Below are 17763 nucleotides of genomic sequence, written 5' to 3' on the forward strand. Positions count from 1 at the left end.
GGAAAACCACTAACCTCAGACACAACTCTCAAAGCCAACTGTTACATTCCACCTTTGAATAAACATGAACTGGGTGCCACAAGATTCTTGTGCACTGCTGACTTTATCTTGAAGGTAGGACATCATTTAAAAAAGTTTTATGCTAATACGTATTAATGGAATGCAAATATGTTACAAGTAGGAACCTACCAAATACATCATCGTTTCCTCCACAATAAAGAAATTTCCCTATAACCATCAGTGAGTGCTGACCAAATGGCATGCCAGTACAGTTAGCAAATAACAATGATGCACACATGAATAAATTGAAACCAATGTAATGTGAAATATTTAAAGTGAAATTTAAAATTAAAATTCACCCGTGCCACTTTGGTGCTCTCAAGTCTTATGGCAATGGAGTTGGGCAGGAAAATTGTAACCGTGATGAAGAGCCTTCCTGTTTGTCAGGAAGCTCCTTTGTAGCCCACCCATACCGGCCGCATTGTCAGCTGATGGCAGGTATTACGACTGAAGTTTCTCCTTTTGCATGCACGCCGCCGGCACTTTAAATTTTAATAAGAATCGTTTGGAAACCAACAAAAAGCAGGAGAGCGGAATTGGCACCCACTTCCCGTTTCACCATCAGGAATGGTGGCCCACGGTTAAAATTCCAGCCGATTGTTTTTCTATTGAGAAAAATGTATTGAAAAAAAAAGACTTTCCTTGTGATGCTTTCTAATTTGGAGATTAGGATTTCGTCTTCAATGATTTCATCCTCATCTGGTTGCTAACTCTAGTCGGACATATTCCTGGAGATGTCAATGCTTGACCTCCTGTCACCAAGTATCTTACCACCACGCTCCTGCCAGTGGTCACAGCACAAGTTCATTCTCGCAGTTCCATGCTTTCCCAGGCTAATTGGAAAGCAAATAAACTTTATCATTACCTGGTTAGGTGCTTCTTGGACTTTTAGTCAAACAGGTTGGCCGGGATCCTCTGGCCTCCCAGTCGCGTGTTTCCCGCCAGCGGGAGGCAGCATGTTGTTTGCTCACAGCAAGATTCTCTTGTCCCGCCGCTGTCAATGGGAATTCCCACTAACGCCACCCCATGCGGGCGGGGGTTGGCTGCCAGTTGTGCCAGAGAATCCCACCAGCATGAACGGCCGGAGAATTCCAGCCTTTGTTTTCCCATCTGCAGTGTTTTTATAACTAATAAACAAATGTGTTCAGAAACATTTCCTTAAAAAGTACAATTATTTTACTTGCTGCAGTGTCCTGGAGATTAATTTTTGATTCATGGAGTTCAAGGCAATATTAGCCGGTTAGCAACTCTACTCCTGATTGATCTAGAGTGCTTGACTCTTGCTTAGAAAAGTCACAAGGCTGTAGCACCCCATAGAACCATAAAATCCCTATCGTGCAGAAGGAGGCCATTCTGCCCTTCGAATCTGCACCATCTCTTCGAAAGAGATCTTACCCAGCCCGACCCTCCTGCCCTATCCCCATAACCATGTGCATTTACCATGGCTAATCCACCTAAACAATGCATCTTTGGACACAAAGGGACAATTTTGCATGGCTAATCCGTCTAATCTGCACATCTTTGGACTGTGGGAGGAAACCAAAGCACCCAGAGGAAACCCACACAGACAGTCATCCAAGGTTGGAATTGAACCCGGGTCCCTGGCGCTGTGAGGCAGCAGCGCTAACCACTGTGCTGCCTGGATGAACTTGCGACTGTTGGGACTGGTTGTTGGTCAGCCTGCCAGACAGGTAATCGATGAAGGGTTAAAACCTTTAGCCTTGTAAATGACACCTGCCTGACCTTGCTCAGACTATCCCATTTGGAAGACTATTCCTGTCAGAGTGAAAATGGAGAACTCTCCTGATTTCAGCTCAAAGGAAGCCATGGCCTACCTTATCACATTGCTTAGTTAGTTGGCAGACAACTCTAGCTTCACAATCGGCATCAAAGTTACAACACTGCGTCCATTCTCATGGAAGAAATAACTTTGTATTTCGATGCAGCTTTTTTGTGCCCTTGGGACACCACAGAGTTTCACAGCTGGTGAAGTATTTTTAAATTGAAGTCATTATAGTTAATGTAGTGAGTGCAGCACAAACAAGACCCACAAACAGTAGATGAGGCCAGTTAGTCTGTTTGAGTGATATTGGTTGTGGGATAAATATTTACCAGGCAGGAAGAACTCCTCTACACATCTTCAAATAGAGCCATAGGATCTTTCAATTCACCTGCGAGGAGGACAGGGCCTTAGTTCGCTCATTTTACAGCTCTCCGTACTGTACTGGAATATTAGATTATCTGCCCAAGTTTCTAGAGTGGGGCTTGAACCCATAACCTTCTGACTAAGAGGCAGCAATTTATCCGTTCAGTTTCAAAACCTATGGATTCACAGCCTTACAAGTGATTCTATCAACTGACCCTGAACTCTCAATCGTCTGACTCAGAGATGAGTCGGAACCAACTGCGCCAAGGTGACACCTGGCATTAATTGGTAATACTGGGTGGAATTTTACAGCCCTGTTGCAGTGGGGGTGGGGCCAGAAAGTGAGGCGAGCCATTCCAAATTCCATTGATTCTGGTGGGACTGGAAAATCCTCCCGGCGGGAGGGGCTGTAAAATTCTGCCCATTCAGTTCAAGGTGAGTGAAACTCCAGTGAAAGGAGGGAGGATGGAAAATGACAAAATTACCTATTTTAATTTTGTGGGGCTGATTTCTTTTGGAGGGTGGTAACAGGAAAATGGAGTTAAGACCGCAACCAGATCAGCTATGATCTTATTGAATGGTGGAACAGGGCCAAAGGGCCTACTCATGGTCCTAAGTCCTTTGTTCCTGTAATTTGAAGTAGACGCAGAGCCTCCGGTTTCCACCCCATATAACTTGTGCTCCTGTCCAAATCTAGTCTTGAAGGGATTGAGTTTGTCTTCTTGGCCTGCTTCCATCATTTACAGGGTGGGGTGGTCAGAGGGAGAAGTGTGCAGGAGGGGTCTTGGCCTACCTCAGGAACTTCCATACTTATGCTCCCATTCAGTCCAACAGAACTTTCACTAGCTGAGAAAGGGCATGGGTGCCTGAAAATAAGCAAGACTAAAGTAATCCATATCTAATTGCCTTTGTTAATAGAGATGTTGGTTCCCTTGGAAGCAGATCATTTAAAAAGCAAAAAGGCATATTAATACTGCTTGGACAGATGTTAGTGGAATGGGATAGGTATCCCTGAAATGTTTTAATGGGAATGGAGCCTGAATACTGTCATGATAATAGGATGATTGTGGTAGTGGACTCTAGTATTAGATAAAATACGGTGCATACTGTATTTAATGGGGATCACCTGACCTGGGGTTGAAGGTCACATAGCACATGTTAGGGAAGATTGTAAAAAGGCTGTAGATGCCTTGCAGTTGTGTGGTCATGTTCTGAAAATGTTAGTAATAAAGTTAATCTACAGCAATGGTGTTGGTCATCCCGCAATATAAAAACCAGACAAATATGTTAATGACCTACCACCATCACTGTGATTTAGATGTGATCTGAATCGATTGCTGTTAGCAGCACCTGAGAATCTTACTCCACCACATGCCTGCTTTCAGACCTGGGTCTCTGGGGGTTAAGAACCAGTCAATTTCTATGATGTACAATATTTGGTTTTCCTACCTCATACCAAGTCATGTTAAGCTGTTAACCTTGTGTTTGCTGAGCTACATTTGTTCGCAATCTAGCAATGCCTTGCTGATAAAATTCTCAGCCTCATATTCAAATCCCTTTAAAACCTCACCCCCTCCCTATCTCTGAAACCTCTTCCAGCCCTAAAACCACCCCCTAGAACTCTACACTCTTGTTTTTGCTCACTTGTACAACATCCATATTCTTTGCTCCACCACTGGCAGCCATGCATTTAGATGTCTCTGACCGAAATTGTTGAATCCCTTTTGATGCACTATCAACACCCAGAGACGGAATCTGGAATAATAGGCTTTTATTAACTATAAAAGGGAACTAACTCTACAGTAAAACTCTAACCGAGGGACCGGACCAGAATGAGGCGAAGGGGAGGAGCAGCCACCTTTATACCCCAGTGAACAGGGGAGGAGCCTCAGGCAGCACCGGTAGGGGTGTAACAAGTCATCAGAACATAACAGTGGTTATCAGGACATAACAGTGGTTTACCACTTCTTTCTGATCTCTTTTTTTGTTTAAGACCCTTTTTAAACCTTTGCGTCTTTGACAAAGCTTTTGGCTACCTGGCCGATCATTTCCTTATGTGGCTCAGTATTAGACTTTGTCTGATAATGCCTCTGAGAAGTGCCTGGGATGTCTCACTACATTAAATGTGCTATATAAAAGCAGGTTGTTGTAATTGTCATTGTTATTTCAAATGCCAATGATACATTTTGTCTACTGAGCATAAAAAACTGTGTTAAAGTAAATTCAACGGCTGAAGCATTACTTTTAAAACAACAACAGCAGATTGCAATGTCATTGTTTTTTTATAATAGGATTGCGTAACAAAGATGGATGGGAAAGTTGTGACAAAGGTGTGTGCAATATGCATCATGTAATTTGATTGTAGAATAAGAGCTTTTCTTCCACATTTTGTTTCTAAGAACTTTCCCTCTGTGAATAGCATGCTCGCCTCTGAGTCGGCTGGCCATGGGTTCAAGTCCCACTCCACAGCTCTGAGCATATAATCCAGGCTGATGTTTCCATACAGTACGGAGGGAATGCTGCATTGTCAGCATCGTCTTTAAGATGAGACCTTTAGGATCTCAGATGGATGTAAAGAATCACATGGCAGTATATTGACAAGAGTACAGTGCTGTCTCTAATGTCATAGCGAATATTTATCCATCAGTCAACTTCGCTAGAACAGCTGATCTCATCATTTATCACATTGCTGTTTGTGGGAGTTTGCTGTGTGCAAATTGCTATCCTTCCTGCAGCAGTGACTACACTTCAAAAGTAATTTCATTGCCTTCAAAACATTTTGGGAAATCCTAAGGTTGTTCTGTTTCCTGTCTTTTTCTAGCCTTCTTTCCATTCTTGCTTTGCTTCTTTGCTTTCCTTCTTTTCTTTTCCTTCTTTACTTCCTTCCTTCTTTACTTCTTTACTTCTCTTTCGGCAATAAACACAGGAACAGCAGGAGGGAGACTGGCATGGGGGAGTGGAATGATAATGGCATGGGAGGGGGGGGAGAGTAATGGATGACGGTGGGGGAAGTGAAGGTGGGGTGACTTGGGGGGTGGGGGATTGGGTACGGAAAGGGGATGGACAGCATTTGGTTGAGGAGGGGGGAGGGAGGGTGGGGGGAAAAATGAGTGGGAGGGGTGGAGTAAACATAGGAAGAAGGGGAGGGAGAAAGGATGGCTTTGGATGGAAGGTGATTGGGACTGCTTGGGAGTTGTGGAATGGAAGATGAGAGGGATGGAATCCGGGTTCGGGATAGAATAGAAAGAAGGGATGTGATGGAGCATGAGATGGGAATGATGTGAGAGGGTTGAAAGGAATAGGGTGGGGATGGAATGAGAAGAATAGGATGGCAAAAACAACTGCCACAAAACTAGCTATTGCGTGATACTAATTTTACCACAAATGTTTTATTGGTCCCTGCTAGTTTTCATTTAGTGCTACAGTTAGTGAGGAGGGTAATTACAATTTAGGTACAATCTAATGATGCTGTTGGAGTGTTAAGCTTCAGTCTGCTGGTAGGAGAGAACTGGAGTCCTTTAAATAAAGATTTACCTGCTGTAAGGTCCATGGTTGACATTGATGAATAGAAACTGAACTTGTGCGATGCGTCTAGAAGCACTGACATTTATTTTGATGTTTGACATCTGCTTCCAGAATGGTAAATCTGTGCAGCCGACACAGACACACAGGGGAGCCCATTCGAGAGCTGGCTTCTTTCTTAGTGCATTTTTGAAAACCATCCAGAGGCAGTTTCTCTCTCCCCTCAGCTAATGAAAGTCACTGGGTATAGGGCTGAATGCATTGAAAGCACATCTGTGGTTCCAAGTATTACCAAGTTCTAAATTTTAAAAAAACTCTGATTATATTCTATTGTGAAATAGAAGGATTGACACGACTTCACGTAATCCACAGCCGTATGAATTAAGTATGTCGTAGCTAATCACCAGAATCCCCTGTAGGCATCTGAGGCTAGGATCCTGAGCGAGTTCTTACATAGCTGTTTAGGAATTTGCAGTTTGAGTCCGCAGACACAAAACAAAATGCTCCTGACCTGGGAAACTCTTCGGTGCTGTTCAGACAGATTAAGTTCAGCGTCCACCTATCATTTGTGATAATTTGACACCAAAAGAAAACATAAATCTTTAAATGTGTTTTCTTACTAGACTCATGAAACAAAGAAAAGAAAGACTTGCAATTATATGAAGTACTTTTTGAAGTGTAGCCACTGTTGTAATGTTAGAAATGCAGCTGTCAATTTGCACAGATTTTGTTTTAATGATTTTGCTCAGCCAAAACACTGGGGAGTCTGTTCCTGTTGAAAATAATACCATGGAATCTTTGGGGGTAGATAGAGCTTTGGTTTATCATCTCACCTAAAAGATGGTGCCTCTGGCAGTGCAGCACTCCCTTGGCACTTCACTGTGAGTGCCAGCCCAGATCTTGTGTGTGCCAGTTTCAAGAGCAGGGCTTCAACCCACAACTTCTGACTCAGAGGCAAGATTTCAACCTCTGCGTCATGGCTGCTATTGAAATAGAATTGATTGTGTCCTCATTTTAGGGGCTGATGCAAAGATTTTACATGGACCAGCACGGAAATGCCTCGAGTGAGTAGGTGAGCTATAAATACATTATTTGTCACGTCTGCCACCAAAGCTGATAAGGCAGATGGGGATGTTTCAAAAATGTAAGCAAGCCTAAGCAGCCATTTGATTTACCGTGCTGATTGGAAGCTCTGAGATGCTTATGTTTATTCTGGCGTAGGAACAAGCATCAGGCACTGCCTCCTGGTCTCACAGATGCTCTAAGCCTTCCTGGCCTGTTGAAACAGCCATGCAGGAAATCAATTGCAGCTGAATGGGCACGGTTTCCATTTGGAGCATAAAACAGATTCCCCCTGCTTTAGAGCAAAGCTTGCTTTGGTTTTCAACCCTTTATCTTGCAATTACACAGTCTTCAGAATGCACAAATAAGCAGCTGCTCATCATTGGACATCAACTTCCATCTTCAGGTAGAGGGAAATTTTATTCTGTTCTGAAATGCCACCATTCATCTATGGCTCAGCTTTGACAAAGGGTCATCTGGACTCAAAAAGTCAGCTCTGTTCTCTCCTTACAGATGCTGCCAGACCTGCTGAGATTTTCCAGCATTTTCTCTTTTGGTTTCAGATTCCAGCATTGGCAGTAATTTGCTTTTATCTATGGCTCATCTTTGGTGAGACAGAGTCATGCTGATCTTCCGTACAGGCAGTCGTGCCAGTACGTATGAATCTGAGATTTATTGATCTGTGATGCTCATATCCAAGTTGGTGAGGAGCTGGGCACATCCTGTTTGAAATGACAATCCCCTAATCTCCTGGCTACCTGATTTCTGACTGACATCACAAGAGAAATGCACATTCCCCAGAGCCGTTTGGAAAGGCGTTTATGAGCAGCTAAAGGATCTGGGAAATTAACAACAACAAATTATATTTGGTTAGCCCCTTTAACCTTATAAAACATTCTGAAGTACATCTCAGGAACTTAAGCAAAATAACTGGCTTGAGCCAAGGAAAAAGATAAATCTTCAAAATTTTGGGTTTTTAGGAGCATCCTGAAGAAAGAGACATAGGTGGAGAAGGATGATAATAGAAATAGAGCTAATATTGGAGTCTAAAACTAGAGGGCACAGGTTTAAGATGAGAGGGGAAAGATGCAAAAGGATCCAGAGGGGCAATTTTTTCACGCAGAGGGTGGTGAGTGTCTGGAACAAGAGGTAGTAGTAGAGGTGGGTACAATTTGGTCTCTTAAAAAGCACTTAGACAGTTACATGGGTGTGGTGAACCATAGTTGGTTACCACTATGGGTACTTGTACATAAGTTACTCTCGTTACTGTTGGGGTTAGGGTTTGGGTGTTCCACCTGTTATTACTGTTTATGTGGTACCCTCCGTTCGGCTCCGCCCAGGACTCCGCCTTCTTACAGGAGTAGAAAGGTCACTGCTACTTCCTAGTAGTCTTTAGTCTGGGATAATATTGTTGAGTAGTGTGCTCCTATTTGTTGTGAATAAAAGCCTTTATTCCCGGGTACGTTCTAGCCTCCCGTGTGAATCAATCGCGCATCAATGGGTAAGATGAGTATAGAGGGATATGAGCCAAATGCGGATAATTGGGACTCGCTTCGGGGTTTAAAAAAAAGGGCGGCATGGATAAGTTGGGCCGAAGGGCCTGTTTCCATGCTGTAAACCTCTATGACTCTATTCCACCTCTCCATCTGATTGCTGTGATGTTTCAAGGTGCATAATCAGAGATGTAGAAAGATAATGGTCGCTGGGGTTGCAGGTAGTTCAGTTGTCTTTAGTTTGGTGCTAATTAAAACTAAGCATTGGGTTCAAGCACTGCACAGGCTGAAGTATTCTTGAGGCTGACATCCCTATCTTGCTCCATAGTGATATCAGGGCATAAACCACGACCAGCAGCCCTCACACAATGAGGGTGCTACATGAAGAGAGATGGAAAGAATGATCGCCAAACCATAAACCACTGACTCTGGGCCCTATTTTACCATTTTGATTCTAAGTGCTGGGTGGACTTGAAACTGGGAGTGTTTCAGATCCGACTTTTAGACCTGTTCTCAGGCGCGCCCCCATATGCATTCTGCCTGAAAAAATATCAGCAATTCCGAATTGTGCTGCCCAAGCCGTTGGGCGGGACTTAACATGCCCCAGATCCTGCAGCTGTGATTGGCGCCTCCAACTGTGCGTGCACAGAAAAAAAAAGATAGAATGCAGCTCCCCTGCCACATCGCTCCCGGGCCAGATAATGCCCCCCTGGCCCCCACAGACATTGCCCCACCCCCACAACATTACTGACCCCCTTATCCCCCCCGCCGCTCCACCACCCAGACCAATCGTGGGCCCCCCCCCCACCAATCTCAGGCAGAGTGGCAGCGGACCTCCCTTCCCCCTCACTGATCTCAGGCAGAGTGGCAGCGGTAACTGGAGTGCCCGAATTGGATTTTTGTGGAGCATGTCTGTTTTGTGCCGATTCTGGATGGACAAATGCCGTGGCAAAGTGGGAAGTGCTGGTAAGGTTGGGCGTGCAGCCCAATTTAAATGCATGCAAATACATTTAAATGTCTGTCGTGCCTGTTTCAGATGCGGTCCTGATCGCGGCCATTTTCAGGCCTTGGTAAAGGGGGAACTGGCACAGGCAGGCGCGGATCGCGCTACTCGCCTCACATCCAAGTTTTCACACCCGAAAATGGGCGCAGCCTGATGGTAAAATTGGGCTCTCTGTGTGTGGGGGTTACAAATATACTATTGTCCGGTTAGAATGGAGGGTGAACTTGGAAGCTTCAGTTTTGTGGAGGCTAACACAGTACTTGCAGTATCTACAAACCGGGCATCGTAATGCAGTGGTCTTATATCCAGAGGTCTGGATTGATAATCTAGAGAAGATGAGTTCTGGGGAGGAGAATCAGAATGTTATGGAGGCAGCAACATAGTCTTCCTCGGAGTCCAAAAGCAATATTTTTTTAAATGGTCATCTCAAAAATAAATGCATCTGTTGGTAGTCTTTGGTAAAATTTAATAACAACAAAGTAGACATCAAGTCCTGGATGGAATTAAACAATAACTTGCATTTATATAGTGCATAGAAAAATGTTGCAAGACTCTTTACAGGAGCAATAAGAGTCAAACATTGACGCAAAGAAGGAGATGTCAGAGGAGGGAACAAGAATTTAGTTGAAGAGGTGTGTTTTGAGAAAAGTCTTGAAGGAAGAGAGAGAGGCAGAAAAGTTCAAGAAGGAAACTTGAGAGCTTAGAGCTTCGGTGGCCGACAGCCAATGGTGGGACAAAGGGAATCAAGGATACATAGAGTTGGAATGTAGAGAACTTGGAGAGTTGTACGGTAGGGGATGTTATGTGGAGTGATTTAAACATGAGGATGGGAATTTTAATCTCAACTGCAATTAGATTCGAACCCCCGGAGAAGAGCAAATATATTACATCTGTCACTTTTATGTCTACTGCTCTTTAAACTGCTCGAATGTGAAACCTTCAGCTGTGAACAGATCTGCTTTAAGAACTTCAGCTAAAAAATATCCTCTTTGGTTTTCATTTCAAGAGCCTTGTGGTTCGACTTAACCTTTTCCTGAAGTTTCATTCCCGACCCTGTTGACAGTGAATCTATCATCCGGTAGCTTGTAGTGGGATTGTTCACTGGTTAACTCATGCATCATTTCCCCAGCTACACCAGTCAGCAAGCTGCCTGAAAATTGGACTTTGTTTCAGTCAGGATGAATTCATTGAGCATTTGCTCGAACTTAATTGTTGCTTTTTACTTTGGCAACTATTGTACTCTGAGCTATTAACTTAGGAAGAACAATACATCCGTGCGAGCTGGGCACAGCAGACATGGTGCGTGTCTAAGCAGTGATGGGCAAGTGTAAGCTAAACATATTGCTGTTATTGGAGACACAGCCAAAGGGGGCCTCCTTGGACATTATTAAGCAAAATCTGACAGGCTGCTACGAGGAGCTGATTTCAGCGGAGGCATATTCCCCTGCTGGGGGGCGGGGTAGGGGGGAGTTCAGCTTCAGATCCTACATCTGTATTTCGAAAACCATTAACTTTCAGTGCAGTTGTGTTATATCTCTGGTGAACATTTTCACGGTAAAGTGCACCAGGCATGGACTTTGTGGAGTGTTCTTGTTGCCTCCTGATTTGGCGGGACGCTGGTAGAATCTTGTCAGAGTTTCAGGGCTAGCACTGGTTGTTTGTGGTTTCGAGTTGCCCTATTCCAGGCAATTGGGATGTGGTTAAAATTACTTACTGATCACATCCACCCAACCTTGCTTCCATTTCACTCAATTAGTCTGTCAGCCAGAATTAGTCAGAAACAAATTCAATTCAAATCTCACACATGACCTAGATTTGCTCTTTGGCTGGAAATGCCTTGATTTTAAAATTCATATCCTTGCTTTCAAGTTCCTCTGTGGTCTCGCAATTCCAATTTCTGTAACTTTCTCCTGCCTTATGACTTGTCAAGATCTCTGATTTTCATCACTCCATGATTGGTGGCCGTGCCTTGAGCTGCCCTAAGCTCTGGGATGTCCTTCACACACCTCTCTATCTCTCTAGCTTCCTTTAAGTCACTCCCTAAAACCAACCTCTAAACTTTATCACCCATCCTAATATCTTCTCACACAGCTGGGTGTCCAATTTTGTCTCTGATATCGCTTGGGATATCTGACTATATAAATGCAGGGTACTGTTTTTGCTGAAGTGGGTGGGTGTAATGGGTGCAACACCTCTACGTCCTCAGGAAGCTAAGGAAATTTACGACTTTCACCAATTTTTACAGATGTAACATAGAAAGCATCCTTTCTATGTATCACAGCTGCATATGGTTCCTGCCTTCTACCAAGACCGCAAAAACTACAAAGGGTTGTGAAAGTAGCCCAGACCATAAGGCAAACCAGCCTCCCATCCATTGAATTGTTATGCTTCCGCTGCTTCGGAAAAGCAGCTAGCACAATCAAGGACCCCATGCACCCCGGACATTCTCTCTTCCACCTTCTTCTGTCAGGAAAAAGATACAAAAGTCCGAGATCACCAACCAACTGACTCAGGAACAGCTTCTTCCCTGCTGCCATCAGACTTTTGAATGGATCTATCATACATTAAGCTGATCTTTCGCTACACCCAATCTGTGACTGTAACATTATATTCTGCACCCTCTCCTTTCCTTCTCCCCAATGTACTCCATGAATGGTATGTTTTTGTCTGTATAGCATGCAAGAAACAATACTTTTCACTGTATTCCAATATATGTGACAATAATAAATCAAATCAAATATAAATGGGATTGAGAGAAAAGTACTAGGAACGACAAAGAGCTGGTCTAGTAGAAAGGACTGGCAATCACATGGGAATCAAAGAATAGGAATCATGTCCCATGGGCATCTGGGCAGTGGAGCCAAAGACTGGAAATTGCTGAGCAGCTTGTTTTAAGTTTATTTATTAGTCACAAGTAGGCTTACATTAACACTGCAGTGAAGTTACTGTGAAAATCCCCTAGTTGCCACACTCTGGCATCTGATCAGGTACACTGAGGGAGAATTTAGCATAGCCAATGCTCCTAACCAGCACATCTTTCGGACTGTGGGAGGAAACCAGAGCACCCAGAGGAAACCCACGCAGACACGAGGAGAATGTGCAAACTCCATACAGTGACCAAACCGAGACTCGAACCAGAGTCCCTGGCGCTATGAGGCAGCAGTGCTAACCACTGTGCCACTTGCTAACGTGCACAAGATGAAGCACATGGCAATAAGAGGAAATAATTTACTGCACATGGAGATTCTGGAACAATCCTGTACCCTCAATATTTTGTAGACCTCCTGTACCTATTAGTTAATCCTGTCCAGGGAACAAAGTAGGTTTTTTTATTCAGAATGTTATTTATCTCTCTAGGAATAAGTGATGGTGAGGTTGTCAGCTGCTGGGACATTCATGGATTCAAGTTCCATTCCAGCAAACTGAACACTAAACCCAGGCTGATGCTCCAATGGAATGCTCCACTGCCTTTTGGAAGAGATTTAAACCAAGGCCAGGTCGACTCTCTCAGATAAACATAAAACAATAACCATCAGATATGGGAGCAGAAGTAGACTTTTCGGTCCATCAAATCTGCTCCACAATTCAGTGAGATCATGACTGATCTGATATGGTAATCCTCAACTCAACTTTCCCACCTTATCCCCAGAAACCTCGATTCCCTTACTGATTAAAAATCTTGTCTATCTCAGCCTTGAATATACTTAACGATCCGGTCTCCACAGCCTGGTAAAGAATTCCACAGATTTACTACCTTCTGAGAGAAGAAATTCCTCCTCATCTCTGTCGTAAATGGGTGACCCCCTTACTCCAAGATTATGCCCTCTGGTCCTAGACTTTCCCACAAGGGGAAATAACCTCTCATCTACACTGTCAAACCCCCTGAGAATCCTATGTGTCTTAATACAGTCGTCTCTCATTCTTCTAAACTCCAATGACTTCAGACCCAACCTACTCAACCTCTCCTCATAAGAAAATCCCTCGATACATGGGATCAACCTAGTCAATCTTCTCTGGACTGCCTCCAATGCCAATATCTCTTTCCTTAGTTAAGGGGACCAAACTGTTCACAGTATTTCAGGTGTGGTCTACCTGGTGCCTTACATAGTTTTAGCAGGACTTCCATATTTTTATACTCTTCCCTTTGAAATAAAGGCCAACATTCCATTTGCTTTCCCTATTACCCTTTCCCTATTAACTTGCATGCTTGCTTTTTTGTAATTTATGCACAAGGACTCCCCCAAATCCCTCTGTGCTGCAGCTTTCTGCAGTCTTTCTCCATTTAAATAACATTCAGCTCCTTTATTCTTCTTCCCAAAGTGCATATCTTCACATTTTCCTATGTTATATCTCATGGCTTTATTCTGAAAAACAGGGAAGAAGATCCCCTATGCTTCCCAATATTTATCTCACAAACAATATCACAAACAAATAATCTGGTTATTAACTAATTCCTGGGGCTTGCTTATTGTAATAACTTGAAGCAACTGGATGTGGCAGGTGACAAACTAATGGAATTATTGATTGAGAAGAACTATATACAACAAAGGGTTTAACAGCACAACTATACAGGTCAATTCCCAACAACGTCCTGACTCCAACTGCAGTCTTTCAGCCCTGGGAATGTGCACCCTCATTCCTAATACGCCTAGATTTGCATGCTCACACTCCATTGGTTATGCCCCAGTCACATGGCCTGCAAAAGATTGCCCATTGAAGGGGCCATGCTACCACTTACATTTGTGAATTACCAACATTACAACAGTGTCTGAACTTCAACAGTACATCGTTGACTGTAAAGCACTTTGGGATGACCTGAATTCATGAAAGGAGCTGTATTAAGGCAGATCTTTCTTTCTTTTTAATCTGATTACCCAATCAATATAAAATAATGGATTTCTATTTCCATCGATCTGCTCCATTAGTTTCAATAACCAAGAGATCAATATGAAATTGGCAGCTGGAGACAAAGCTATGAATCATATCTCTTGCCCATGGCACAGTGTTCTGTCCCTACACACACGCACCTTGACATCTGGGACTGCAGGAACAAGAAAAGGCTCCTCAAATCTGTGCCACGATTCATTTAGATCGTGATTGATCTGTGCCTTAACTCAATTTACCCATTTTGGTTACAAAATCCTTAATAGCCTTGCCCACAAAAAAATCTATTAATTTCAGTCTTGAAATTTTCATTTGATACTTAACCTCAGCAGCCTTTTGAGGGAGAGCATTCCTGACATCACAGAATGACTCAAATTTTGAGATCATAGAATCATAGAAACCCTACAGTGCAGAAAGAGGCCATTTGGCCCATCGAGTCTGCACCGACCACAATCCCACCCAGGCCCTACCCCCATAGCCCTACATATTTACCCACTAATCCCTCTAACCTACGCATCTCAGGACACTAAGAGGCAATTTTAGCATAGCCAATCAACCTAACCCACACATCTTTGAACTGTGGGAGGAAACCGGAGCACCCGAGGAAACCCACGCAGACATGAGGAGAATGTGCAAACTCCACACAGACAGTGACCCAAGCCGGGAATGATGTTGCCTTGTCCAGGACTGCCCACCAGAGAAAAATAGGTTCTCTCTATCAGCTTTTAGTTACTTCAATCATCTTAAACACCTCAATTGGATCACCCCTTAATCTTCTATACAAACCTCAGGGCAAATTGCATGGAATGACCACATTGCACTTTTCCAATCAACTCTACTTTGAGATGGTCCAATCAATGTGCTGGCCTCTCCGCCACTTTGATTTTCTTGCTGCTACACTGATTCACCCACCACTTCTCCGACACTAATGACATTGCCCCTTCATCACAGCACATGGTATATTAAGAGCTAATTATGTAGTATTGGACTGGAGTCAAATGTAGGCTGGGCCAGGGAGAAGTGGCAGAGCTTATTCGCAGTTAGGTTTCTATGATAGTCATATTGTACCAAGTGCCAACCCTTTGGGCTCAGAAAATTCTCTCTGAAGGCATCTTCTATATCTTGCTATAAGTTATCCTTGACCATCTTGTGGGGGTAAAAAGCAAGAAACTGCAGTACCCCTGGATCTTACTATAATGTGTGCAAATAAACGAGCTCAGGACTCAGTGGCTGGCTCTTGGTGTGAGCCAAGAAGCACAGGAGAAGAGAATTTGGAATCATGGATTTTGGGAGCTTGGAAAACTGTCCTCTGCCCCATTGTTAGAAATGAAATTGCCGATTGGAAATGCCCTGAAATTCCTAGGCCTTTAGATCACTCTTCACCGACAGGGCAACAGTTTATATTCACTGTCACAAATGGTTGATTCTCAACCTAGAAAAGTCCCTCTTACGTGTCTTGGAAGTTTGTGAAATACTTGTACATAATGCTCCATGTGTTGTTTCACAGTTGGCTTCCTGTTAGTAAGAGGAACACTACACTCGAGTGTCTTTTGGACAGAGTAATCAGTTCTTCTGTCTGTGAACTGACATTTCCTGAAGCAATGTTTTGTTTCCTCAGGGATGGAAGCTTGCTGGGGAAACAAAAGATTTTTTCAAGGCTGGCTGGGAAGCTTGTGTTTTTGAATAATTAACAATTATTGACCAACCTCATCGTAAGTCAAGGTTGAGAGTCCTTAAACTGGTCTGGTTGCTGGGTGTATGTGTACATTTCCTTCCGATTGGTATCAAGTGCAGTTGGCCTTGTCAACAGTTGTACTTCTCTTTTAACTCTCTCAGATTTTTTGACGATTTAAAACAAAGTATGTCAATTAGGTGGAGATCTGTGAGTAAAGCAGTTCCTGCCCTCCCCTCCAATCTTTTTCCTTCTCCCCCTTCTGGCCCTCCTCTGTCAAGGTGCGAAGTCTTGCTTGTTTGCAGTTCTAGTTGGTAGCCCTTCGAAGGGTCATTCTTCATGTGTGAACTGAGAAGAGAGATGACTTTCATTTTTCTTCTGCCTAGGGAACACTCAAGAGCAAACCATGGGGTGGGGTTGTTCCAAAGACACTTTCCATCATTGCTCAAAAGATACTAAAATCATATCGCATTAAAAGGAGGCCATTTGGCCCATCGTGCCATTGCCGGATCTTTGAAAGAGCAGTTCCAAGTCCCACTACCTTTGCTCTTTTCCTATAGCCCTTTACATTTTTTTAGATGTACATCCAATCCCCTTTTGAAAGTTACTGTTGATGAGACTTCTGCTACCCTTTCAGATGGAGCATTCCAGATCACAAAAACTTACAGCATAAAATAAAATTTGCCTCATCTTCCCTCTGGCTATATTGCCAATGATTTGATATTTGTGTCTTCTGGCTAACATCCCTCCTCCTGCCAGTGGAAACTATCTCCTGAATTACTCTATCAAAATCCCTATCTTGGAGGTCCCAAGATGGAGATTAAGGAGGCCTACATTGTACATATTCCCAGTCTTTGTCCTGATAAAAACTGATCTCATTTCTAACTTTCTGCCACATATACCTGTCGGGACCAAATGAGGAGTATCCCCATTAAGCAGGCTTGCCCCAGTTCTCTCTGTAGAAGAGAAACCAGGAGTAACCCAAAGATGGAGATTTCAGAAACTAAGATGTTCATCTTCTCTTCAGACATTATCTTGGGGTCTCCAAGCCTTCTGTTCCCCAGCAACAGCCAGAAGGCCCCATTGCTGGCAACCAGCAGTGTAGCACCAGATCTTGGTGGTTCTGCCCCCCTCCGTGCCCCCAGTCCTGTGGCCATGTCTGGCAGCATGCAGGATAGCAGGTGAAGGGGGGGAAGGAGGGGGAAGTGGACAGATCCAAGCAATGCTCAAAGCCTGGGTTGGGGTGAGCACATAAGCCCAGCACAATGGGCTCACTTTTCTGTCACCCAATGGGTTAAAGGAAAAGGAAAACCAGCCTTCCACTAATTGTAGGTGGGGCTGGAGAAATTGTCTGACTTTACAGACGTACTGTAATTGAAGAAACAATCAAATAATTCTGAGAAACAGAAGAAATTCTAAGATTGATAAAATGGTGGAAATGACCTAAAGGTGGCAAATGGAATTCAATGTCAGAAAGTCTGAGGCCATACACTTTGGTAAAAAAAAACCAAAATTTATAGTTTGAATAGGTGACATGGTAGAACAGAGGTAGGGTTCAGGCTCACAAAGCATGAACAGAATTGGGACATAGAAATATTGGGGGCGATTCTCCCAGCCTGCTGCACTGCTCTAGCAGCTCAATGGGCCAGGAGACATCAGCGGAGGCCACTTAGCGGGCTACCCACTGGGTGCCACGGCCTCTGCGCATCTCTGTCTGAGATTTTTGGAGTAATCCACACTGGAATTCGGTGTGGAGCTGACTTAAATATTGAAATTCTCATTACCATTTCATTGGCGGGCCCAGGACTGAGGTCTCCAGGCCCGCTAGCATCTCCCCCCACAGCCAGGTGTGGTTCCTTCCAGCGGAGTTTTCTCTTGCTCCTCGCTAATGGGGAACAGGCAGCTGACCCTGCTGGAGGCA

At 43.8% G+C, this 17763-nt stretch overlaps 1 protein-coding gene across 6 annotated transcripts in view; it reads left to right on the plus strand.

Moving 5' to 3' along the window:
- Positions 1-17763, plus strand: part of LOC144504621 (pleckstrin homology domain-containing family G member 1-like) — a 201765-nt gene that overhangs the window by 27807 nt on the left and 156195 nt on the right. The window contains exon 1 of one of the 6 annotated variants that reach the window (XM_078230262.1): positions 1-114. This exon is cut by the window's left edge and continues 33 nt beyond it. The exons of the other annotated variants lie outside the window; for them this stretch is intronic. The gene's annotated coding sequence lies outside the window, so the exon portion shown is untranslated. The remainder of the gene's footprint in view (positions 115-17763) is intronic. 6 annotated transcript variants of the gene reach the window in all.

Source organism: Mustelus asterias, chromosome 15 (genome assembly GCF_964213995.1).
Source record: "Mustelus asterias chromosome 15, sMusAst1.hap1.1, whole genome shotgun sequence".
In the NCBI taxonomy this organism is placed as follows: domain Eukaryota; kingdom Metazoa; phylum Chordata; class Chondrichthyes; order Carcharhiniformes; family Triakidae; genus Mustelus; species Mustelus asterias.